This window comes from Pezoporus flaviventris, unplaced genomic scaffold, assembly GCF_033815535.1.
Source record: "Pezoporus flaviventris isolate CSIRO_AGI_PZ_B2104156 unplaced genomic scaffold, CSIRO_AGI_Pfla_v1 ptg000002l, whole genome shotgun sequence".
Classification (NCBI taxonomy): domain Eukaryota; kingdom Metazoa; phylum Chordata; class Aves; order Psittaciformes; family Psittacidae; genus Pezoporus; species Pezoporus flaviventris.
In genome coordinates this window covers 31,212,501-31,222,196 of record NW_026892550.1, presented here as the reverse complement: position 1 = coordinate 31,222,196, position 9,696 = coordinate 31,212,501, and the positions used below count along the sequence as shown (strand labels likewise).

Below are 9,696 nucleotides of genomic sequence, written 5' to 3'. Positions count from 1 at the left end.
CCCACACCCTGACCACCAGGAAGGATGTCAGAATCACAGCTGAGTTTTTTCACAACCTTAAGATACCAGCTCCTTTTCAGGGTGGAAAATGCTCAGCAATGGGAAAACATGCAGAGCTCAAGGAGCAGCCAAATGTCTCACAAACTCCTGAAAATACAGTGTGCCATGGAATCATAGAATACGTTTCTCAAGCTTGCAGACTTCACATGCTATTTCTGGCTGGATGTCAAACCTTCCCTCAGTACTCCAAAAGATGAAAAGTAATGCTACTGAAATGAGCAACATCAATAGATAGTGACTATTCTGAAGAAAAATAGAAATTTATTCTAATTATTAGCCAAATAACTGTGGACTTAACCAGCAAACTGATGTCTTTCTTTGGAAATTTTTGTAAGGATCACAGCTTTACGCCAACAGATATCAGATTGGTAAAATGATGCTTGCTCAGGTAGAAAATCCTCTGAATAAGGATTCACACAGATTTCAGAGGAAGCAGATTTAAGAGGAAAACCAGACTGAGGTAACGTTGTGGTATCAGGGGGATTTCAGAGGAACTGCTAAGTTAGGAAAAAAAAATAGTGGTCATAATGGTGCATTCTTCCAACCTGACAAGGACAATATCCCTGAAAATGGCCAGGACCAAGATTAGTTGCCACAAAATTGTCACCTGCTTGCTTGGAAGCAGGACCTCAGCTGCAGCCCTGAGCTTTCATACCAAATGTTAACCCAGAGGGATCACAGTTCTACTCCAGTGGAAGACAAGCTGCTCTTCAGGACAAAAAGAAGTAGTATTGCGGCACCTATTTTTCTATACCTGCCCAGGACATCTTCCACCTATGCACTTTGGATCTGCTTATTTTCCTTCTCTTTCTCTGCTTCTTTCTCCTCTTTAGACTCAGAGCCCAGCCTGAGCTGAGGTCCCTCATCAAAGAGACTAGGCAGCCCTTTTCTGAAAGAGAAGCGTAACTGGTTTGCTCCTACCTCTCTTTTCAATCACACAATGTCTGTCCTTAACAAATATACCAGAGCCCAGGTGAATGAGAAACATCCCTTTGCTGCTGGCAAAAATTCAGGCTGTTTTTCTTTTTAAAAGGTAACCATATCTATAGCATTGCTGGGCAGTACTGTTTAAGTACGGCAGATCAGATGCTGTCCTGATTTATAACCTCTGCCAGCCTAAGTGAATGAAGGAGACAGCGACTTTGCACACTCCCTGTGAAAGGCAAGATGCCCAGATATAATGTGTATGAGGACATATCTTTAAGGACTCTTTCTAGCCCACCTGGCATGTCTCAAGAAGGCAACTCAGCCAATATGAGAGTATTTACCTTGCTGCTTGAAAAAGAATAAGCAGGCCTGGGCATAATGCAGCCCAGCCACAGCAGGCTCTCAGGGCTCTACCGCCTTAGTCTTGTAAATCCCTCTGACGATAATAAGGGTTGCATGAGTGAGACACTAACTTTGATTTTGTATTTTAATCACAGAGCTCAAAATGTGGAGCTTGTTGGCAGCTGGCAGCCTTGCCTGCCTTTCCACTGCACCCCACGGGAGCATGGCTTTAAAGTGCAGCAGCATGCTGAAGTGTCTTCTGTTCACCACAGAGCGGGGTGTAAAGCAGCTTTTAAGAAGACGGAGCATCTCCAGGTGGTTAAGGGCATGGAGCTACGGTGAACGTCTGTGGTGGGCATAACCACGGGCCGGCAGGGTTAAAAGGGAGGCTGTCCAAATTCATCCAAGACGTGCAAATCTTGAAACACGTAAACCCTACATGCGTCAGATAAAGAAGCCAGAAAGAAAGGTGCCCCCTAATGAGTTTTTTTTGCGCTTGGGTGAGCGAAAGGGGTGCTTTGGGAGGCTAATAACTGAAAACCTTCCAGGCTTTTGTCCGGAGAAATGGCAGGCACTTTCCATCCCTTTGAAAAAAAAGAAGGCCTTTCGGAGTCTTCACGAGAGATGTGGATTTTAAGGGCGACCTTAGGTCATACAGAACTAATCAAGCGAAAACAATAAGAAAATTAGACTGACAGTCAGCAAGTATCTGAGGACTTTATCAAAAAGAATTAGGAATGGACAAATTCACTGGGAGCAAAGGATCAGATCTGCAAGGTGGCATTGTGTGGTGGGATTAAATTATTTATTCATTGTTAATTTATTTATTTATGTATGTGCAAATGACCTAGCTGCTGCAGGTGCTGAGGAGTTTCTGAAAAGGCCCAGTTTTAGAGCCAAGGCTAGAATATTGGTCCATTTAACTCATTCTTTTCCTTAAGGCGATCAAACAGTGACTTTTATCTAGGAGATAGAGGAGGAAAACCATATGTGTACTGGGAATGATGTGGGCTCTGCGCAGCACTAAGTACCCAAGTATTCCAGTCTCATTCAAGAACGCTGTGCAGTTTAATGTCCAGCAAATTAGCAAATGAATGCTTATGTCAATATGTGAAAAATCCCTAGTTGGTTTAAACAGATAAAAAGCCTCTCGGGAAATGGCAGAAAATGCAGGCTTTCTCGCCCTGTCTCTTTTAAAGAAAGAAAGAGAAACAGTACTTATTAAGTTTTCCCCAAACTTACAGAAAGTTGCAGAAAACAACAACAGTCTACATGGATGCTGGATCTCATACATCCATTAAGTATTTCCAGTGCTGCTACTGCAAAAATACACCAAGCTTTTGCCAGGCCCTCTTTGAATCACACACTTGCTATTCAGAAGAAAACAGTTAAAATCTGGGACAGCTACAGAGCCTGTTAGATGCCATCCCACTACCCCTCTCTTAAAGGTACAGGAGGTCAAAAGCCCTGGAAAGGGTCCATCTTTCCATTTTGCACTTATTTATAAAACCAATCTCAAAGATGATATCCACAAACACCTTTTGTTTTTCCTTCTCCAAATTTAACCATTACTAGGAAAGGGTAAAAATTGTTATCTCATGTTTCCCTTGACCCAGCAGTGCAAAGCCACAGTGGGGACTCTGTGTACAACATGACCCTGTGGAAAAAAGGAACATGAGATCTCAGCATGGGGGTTGGAGGCAAGAAGTCACACATATCTAAAATGTCAGTGTCATGTCAGTTAATGCCATGTGATAAGGGAGTCCTGCTGGGTTTTACGTCCTTTTGCAGAGATACACTTGAAGGTTGGCTGGTAAGGCGGATTTTTCACTAAATCCAGAAAAGGACTGTAGATATTTGGCCAGGACAGATCATAATGGATTCTCTTTCTCCAGGACAAGCATCAGTAGTGGTGCTGGGGATAGCAAAACTGCCCCATGATACACATCTTGAAATCAGACTGGCAGGTTTATGCAGAATGCTATCTCACAGGCTTCTGCTTCAAACATGGCATTTCCCTCCTCTTGGCCAGTTCTAGGGCTTCTTCTCAAAACCAGCCTTCTCCATGTTACTTTGGAGTAAGAGCTACTCAAGTGAAAAATAGATGGCATTTTAAAGAACAAATGTGTTTGGTAATACTACATTTAAAACATTAACTCAGATTGAAAGTTCAGTGAGTGAGTTTCCCAGGCCATGCAAAAAAAATCACACACAAGCCATATTGAAAGTCTGTTTGCTCCCTGGGGCCAGAAAGACCTCCTTTCTCCCTTGAACACTGATGTGTGAGGATGAATTTGGTCAATACGAATGCCAGCATGTCACTAAAATGCTGTGAGTTACCTTCCACAGCCTTTGGCACACAGTAACCAGGGAGCCTGTGGGGCTATGGTCTCACTCCATGGGCTGTAAGGGTGCATTTTAAAAAGGCTGGACCCAAAAGCAGAGTTATACAGCATTAAGAGCTCAGTCATCTCAGGAACAAGCATCACAGGCCAAATCTCTTCTTGCTCATAATTTCAAATGGATACAGTTGCAGCTCACAAGAGAAATACTTAGTATACAACTTCTCTAACATTTTGTGTTTGTTTCAGTGTCCTGTTATTAAAAGAACTCTTTCACTTCAGAGACTGTGGGGACCCGTACGTAGGATGCTAAGAAAGGCTGTGCTCTACTTGCATCTCTGCTATGGCACTTAAGGATGCACACAGGCACAGTTTCTGCCTCTGTTTTCATGCATGTAAATCAGAGATCAGAGCATCTATTACATCTGTATTTAAGATGTATCACATCTTACAATTATTAATTTGCCTTATTAATTTTCTTAATTCTAATACTGCCATTGGTTTAAGATTTGTCTTCACAGAGCCATTCTGCATAGAGCTTCTCAGTACTCCCCAGTTCAGGCAGCCAAGCTGTTGAAATCCCTTGTATTTTCACAATGCAGAAGGCAAAGGATGGTGCCAGAGATTTTCTCAGCTAGCCTTCAGTAAAGAGGCAGTGGAAGTCATACATGAGGATACCTGTTTGTATGTAAATACCTACAGATATTGGAAATACGTCAAAAAGGAAAATTAGAAAAGGAAGGCAGCACTTCAGCAGCTATGAAGTAACATGAGGAAACCAACCTCTCTGAGCCAGAGGAAGGCAGTCCAAGTAGGCTCTGGGGAAGTCCTGTCACCAAGTTCAAGGTGCAGCAGCTACAACTAGTTGTTAAAGACTTCTGGGATGTTTGCATTTTACAAATAACAGCCTTCACTGTGTAAAGTCACTGTGAAATTAATGTGCTATTTCTCTATTCAGTGCATGGATGTTTAAACCTCCTGCAGGGAGAAAAAAATTACAGCAATTAAAAGGCAGAGTAAGTGATGAGACAAACCAGAATATTATGCTGCCTTTCAAATGAAAATGTTGTCTTTTTCACAACAGATATTTCAAAATAGATCCACAGATCTTACTGAAACACAAAGATCTATTCTTAAGAAAAAGCAAAGCCCATGTAAATAGATGATCACTATTGTTGTAACAGTTTTCAGCAGAAAAGCTAAAGGTAAAGGGGGACAAAAATGCAGAAGATCATAAAAAGACATGCAAAAGCAGAACAATGTTAAGAAAGTTGTTATTAAAAAATCCTGTTGAAGCTGAACAGATAGTTTGCACTAATAAATACATCATGAAATGGCCCAAAGAACCCTCCTTAGAGTAAAGGAAGTTTGGCTTAGCTGATTAGGCACTCAGTAAGACAAACACAAAGGTGGAAAGTGCAGTGTAAACCTGCCCTTTGGGGTCTGGTCCATGATGGTGGTGTCTAGCACACAAGCGTTTTCAAGTACACTTAACATTTTCCCTCCCACTCAAAATGCGCAAGCACTACTGAGTTAGTCCCCAGCTTCAAAATCAGAGGGTCTGAAACACTAGAGTGTTCTGAACTACCCACTCCCTGAATGGGAATGCTCTTCTCAGTTATGAAAAAAGGGGAAAAAAGCCCATTTCTGGACTTTTTTTTTTTTTTTCAAAAATTACAATATTAAACAACCTTAAATACGTTTTGCAGGAGGGAGGATGAACCTTTAATATACTCACTGTGTGGTTGGTCACAATTTCTGTATGCTCTTTTATACAGTATAGGGTCTTCTGAACAGTGTTTGAGATAACTGATAAAATACTGAGAGCAGGAAGAAGTTCAGACACCCAGCAGCTCAGCCCTATTTAGGTGTCTTCAGGAAATAAACTGGGAATTAGAAAGTTGTTTGACTGGTACAGATGCATATTGCAGCCTTCCTCTCAAAGAATTTCCTAGTGGTCCTACATAATTTGGTTTGGTTTACTTTAAGGGGAAGAAATACAGGGAAAAAAATAATGGAAGCAGAAATCATATTGCTGAATACCACCAGAACAGAGCCCCTTAAAAAGTCTACAGAAGTAATATCATTCTATAAAGACTCTGCCCGTTCCAGAGATAACATACATGCTGTTTCCTACACTTTTATCTGGGATTAGCACATAAAAATACAATTTATACACAATCAAACACATTAACAATTAAAGGAAAGGGTATTTTCACATTTTATATTGATTAGAAGCTGCCAGGGAAAAATAAAAAGGCAAAATTTATAGATCAAATTTTAAATCTTATGGTAGGCTACTAAATGAAGGAAACAGCTTCACAAAGTCTCCCTGACTGCTGAGATGACGTTGCTGCAAACATCCAAGAGTTAATTGAAAGTTAAGTGTAAATACATAGAAAGCTGTATTACCCAATTCAGAAACCTAGACTAAATGATGCAAGAGTTTTGCCTAGAACTGTTATCATCTTTGACTCTTTTTTTCATGAGACATCCCCTCTAGAAAATCAAGAACAAAAGGAAAAAAAAAAAAAAAGCAAGTATGGCATCACATATCCCTGGGATGGAGAACATTTCTTTCTTCTTCTTCACAGAAATACAGGAAGTCACAGTGGTAATTCAAAGCCGTGTTAGAAAACCAGCATGAAATTATGAAATAAAAATAACAAAAATATTCTGTAGGTCCTAACTGCTCTTGGTCTATTGGCAATTCATGTACAAGTGTCTGAAAATCAGAAACAGAATGTAACTTGTTTATTTTTATGTTCGTGGCACCTTAAATTAAAGGTTGTAGTGGAAATTCATTTTTATTTTTAAAGAACTGTCCAGTTATAATAGCCTAGTTGTCACAGAGAAATGGAAGCAACTCCTAAATACCTAATTCTAAACTGTATGAGTAGGTGAAGCCATCCAAAGGTAGCAGTGGCATTATGCATGGGATGTACATTATGTACTCCTGGCCTGGAATGATTTGAACTGTCATGCTTCAGCTGCCCCAGCAGCTGAAATTAGAGGAGTCAGGCACCCAAGTGCAACTGTCTGTGCCTGAGGCACCAGGTCACTAACAGCAATGAGATCAATAGTAAGATGGCTGGTACACACAAGAAAAGGGATGTGGCAGGTGTATCTTCCCATGGGCTGGCACTTTTAAGATTCCTTGGTCTGTAATTGCTTCAGACCTTCAAGTTCATTCAGTTTGATTTATATGAGAATAAGATGGAGCAAAATCTGAATAGCAGAACTATGAAAAAGGCACAAACCAACACCCCATTTACAATATGACTGCTTCAAACTTTTGGCCAGACTCAAATCAAAACTACTTGGTTTTGCCTGGATTAAAACTAGATCAGAACACCCTGAGATGTGCACAGACCAAGTGCAACTAGGACACAGCACCTCACATGCCTCTACATTTCACTGTAAGTAAAACGGGTAAGGACTGGGGAAGACGCACTGGAAAATTGAAAGATCTATTGTGTTTCTATTTTTGTACGAAACTTGCTTGGCATGTGCTGCTGACTGCTGCCTGCGCATCCACATGCTGTCGTCTGATGGCTCAGGAATGCAAGTGGGACATGACAGTTCAAGCAGGACGTCAGCTCCTGAGGCTGTGCCAGACAGCTCTAGCAGAAGCTGTGCTACAGCCTGGAATGAGACTGCTTTTGTGCACTTATTTCCAGTTTAGCTCATGCTGCTTGGGCATGTCATGTACCTGAGGATGGACCCTTCTGTTTGCTCCTTAAACTCCTGTTGATATTGGACAGTTTGGTTTAAAATATCTTACAGCAGCCTTAAGTCCGTCTTAAAGTTTCATCAGCTAGAAGGGCTCTCCCTCCCACATTTTCAGTCCCCTGCCTCACCAGGTCACTCTCCAGACCAAGACTCACAAGAGTCCAGGTCCCCCTGGCCACCATTAGCTGCCTCCCTTCTCCCTCTGCTCTGCAGTGTACAGCAAAGAGATGCACCAGCAGAAGTACTATGCCCACCAAAGATTTCTCTGCAGAGAGGGGCTATCCAGATGCAAACTAGAGTGGCTTTCCAGATATTTAAGTAATGTTTAAGATCTACCCAATTATAAGACAGAACAGCTAAGGTGGGGAAGAAATTTCACATGAATAAATAGCAGGAAACTTAAGGTTAAATGTAAACATGCGGAATGGGCAGGGAAATGGCATTTTGTTTAAGGCTGTCCTCGGTCATGAGCTAGTTGAGGTCTGAACACTGGTAATGTCAATGTCAGGAAATTTGGCAGGGGAAAGCGCTGCTGCTGCAAGTGCTGGACTTCTACCAGAGCTCCCATACTTGGGGCTGGCAGAATGGGATAGCGTTTCATCTGCTGTTTTAAAGCACCCATAGCCATCTCATGGAGAATGCAACGCACTGTATCTGACAGCACCTATAACCAAACAGAAAATAAAAGAAAACAAAACCCCCCAGAACAACCCCTCCACTTTCCCACCACAAATCATCGGGGGCAAAGTGCGGATGTTCCCTTCTGCTCGCACACCACATCCTTCCTCGCCGCAGCAAACCCCTCGCCGCTCCCCCTGCTGCTCAGCCCCGCGGGCCGGGCCGGGCCGGGTCGGGCCGGTGCAGGTGCACGGGACCGCTGCGCCCCCTGCAGCTCCCGGCGCGGCAGCGGCGGCGGCCGAACCCCTCTGCAGGCAGCTGCGGCGGTCACCGCGTACCCTACTGCAGCTGCCTCGTGGCTCGCAGAGGGGCGGGAAGGAAGGAACGGTTTTGGCTGAACCACTTCTGTTTCCGGCCTGCAAAAATGACTAAGTCGGAGGTCGCCTTCTCAGCCCATCTGTAAACCCCAGCCTTGGCGTTTTATGCCACCACAAGTAACTAATATGACTGCTTCACACGTCTTCCCGCTGCCAAGAAGAAATGCTGCAAACCCTATTTTTGATCTAAAACTCATCTCAGACTTCTGGAGGAATAAGAAAGAAGCCAAGCCGTGGATTTGAAACTTATTTGCTGTGGAAAGCTCTGCCAAAAGACACCCTCTGCTTTTCTGTCAGGCCCCGTATTTCCACCTCGTTCTACAGCTGCTGAGACTGAGGTCAAGTGATATGTCACTCTGTCAGATCACACAGTGAGTCAGTGGCTCTTCCCGGATTAGAACGATTCCACAAGGCCTTCTGAAAAGATTTGTAACAAATGTCAGCGCCAACCGTTCACTGCTTAAAGCATATGTTTAAAGCTCTTAGACATCTCAGTCAAAAGGTATTGTAAATATAGGGACAAAGCTAGTAAATGCTTCGTTGTGGAGTTTTAATAATGGCAAACCAGAATCTAGCAGGGATTAAGAAAAAAACTGAAACAGGTCACTTTTAAGCAAGGAATATGTGCTCTGTTTTGGAGCCCTTCCAAGATCAGGAAAGGATTTGAGGTTTTTCCCCTCCAGTAGTAACCAAAATGGTCAAGATGCTAGTGGTAACGTCACAGGGGAGGAGGGCACAAAGTAGCTCGAATATAACTTCCTCTTTCTTGCTTGTTAGCATTCCTGGGCATTGTTTTCAGTATCTTTTTTTGTGATTAAAAAAAAAGAACTGAAATGGCCATTCTGTTATGCACAACACAGACAAAAATGCCTTGACATAATTCTTTACTACTGTCATCAAAATACAAGAAATTTCCTTGCAGAAATCTTACATGCGTAGAGATTAAATGTAATTTTAAAGTTATATCAAAACCTCCTACACAACTGCACCCCTTTATAATGTCATCTTACCAGGAAAAAAGTATTCCAGCTATTTAGAAAAAGGCCATGACAAGGCCCACACATGACTCAGGTCCCACTGGCAACTTGTTTGAGGTTTAGAAGGAAGGTAGAGGTTTAGAATGGTGTAGAAGGAGTGTGACTAATGTGCTGGTTCTGTAAGCAGAACCTAAAAAGAAGCAAAGATAAAGCTGGGAAGACTAAAGTGAACTTCTCTTTCGAAATCTCTGGACAGGTCAAACTAAGATAATATCAATAGATGTACATAACAAAGGAAATGTTCATTGTACCATGTGAAAT

The 9,696-nt window shown here is 42.3% G+C and overlaps 1 long non-coding RNA gene across 1 annotated transcript; it reads right to left on the bottom strand.

Annotated features, from left to right (window-relative positions):
• Window positions 1–4,078: 4,078 nt before the first annotated feature.
• On the bottom strand, window positions 4,079–9,202 carry LOC133279912 (uncharacterized). The gene is made up of 2 exons (XR_009747013.1): window positions 8,711–9,202; window positions 4,079–8,067 (listed from the first exon to the last, which is right to left on the bottom strand). It is a non-coding gene; the product is annotated as an uncharacterized LOC133279912 (long non-coding RNA).
• Window positions 9,203–9,696: the final 494 nt, after the last annotated feature.